Source organism: Cynoglossus semilaevis, chromosome 7, assembly GCF_000523025.1.
Source record: "Cynoglossus semilaevis isolate Cse_v1.0 chromosome 7, Cse_v1.0, whole genome shotgun sequence".
In the NCBI taxonomy this organism is placed as follows: Eukaryota; Metazoa; Chordata; class Actinopteri; order Pleuronectiformes; family Cynoglossidae; genus Cynoglossus; species Cynoglossus semilaevis.
In genome coordinates, this window is record NC_024313.1 from 10754068 (window position 1) to 10755122 (window position 1055).

Here is a 1055-nt window from a genome sequence, read left to right on the forward strand (position 1 = left end):
GGGCCCCCCCTTGTAATGCGCTTGCGCCGCCCCCCCCCCACCCCCCAATTTTGTTTTTTTTTTCTGCACGGCCGGTTAATCTGCCACCAGCAGCTCAGCTCCGTGGCTGCTTCTCGTGCGTAAAAGCGCACGCGTAAATGGCACGTACGTAAAACGGAGGCCGAGTTTTTTACTTTTTTTTTTCTGATGGCTCCACGGGGGATAATTCCCGCAGATTAGCTCTAAACGAGCTCACGAGATCTCCGTGAGCGGTGCCATTTATTACATCAGCGGTTTAAATGCCCCGCGGGGAGATCAGTCACTCCGCTCCCCGTAAGTAAATCAGCGCACATCATCAGAGCCTGTCACACACACACACACACACACACACACACACACACACCTCCCACTGAAGTACAGTTAACGCTGAGTTTTAATAGTGATGTTTAAATCATATATTTTTTTAACATGAAAAAACTGATGTTTTCAACTCGGTTCTTCAGATTTATGGAGGATTTTTGTGGAAATTTTGCGATTCTCAGGTGATTCCCATGATTGTGGTGTTTGAAATAGAAGAGAAAATTGTGAAATTAAATATTTAATCACAATACAAAATTTAATGGAAAGGAGAAATAAAGACACAGATGTTGAATCTGATTTTTTTGTTTTTTCGCAAATATTGCGAAAAAACTAAAAAGATAATCCACAGTTTAAAATGGGGCAGGGGTCTGTGCCTGTGTCTGCTATGACGTTAACCGAGTCAGTGTCTGTGGTTGTGTCTGTCAAATAACGACACAGGTTAAAAATGTTGCAGAAATGTTAGTAGAAAAGTGTCACAGAGAGTAAATGATGTCTACATTATGTTTTATGTGCTCATGTTCAAGTGTTAATAATAATAATAATGATAAAAAAAATAATGATTGAATTTGGTCCAAAGTCCTTAAATTTAAAGTGACCTTAAATTGAAAGTCGTTACTGTAAATAATAAAGAAAAACGACTTCCAAATTATATTTTAAGGAAATTTATCGCAGCATATTTGAGGGGCGGGAGGGGGAGGTGGAGGGGGGGGGTAAAG

The 1055-nt window shown here is 40.5% G+C and overlaps 1 protein-coding gene across 1 annotated transcript in view; it reads right to left on the reverse strand.

Annotated features, from left to right (window-relative positions):
* Window positions 1–1055, reverse strand: part of tfap2b (transcription factor AP-2 beta) — a 13430-nt gene that overhangs the window by 5867 nt on the left and 6508 nt on the right. The window lies entirely within an intron of this gene.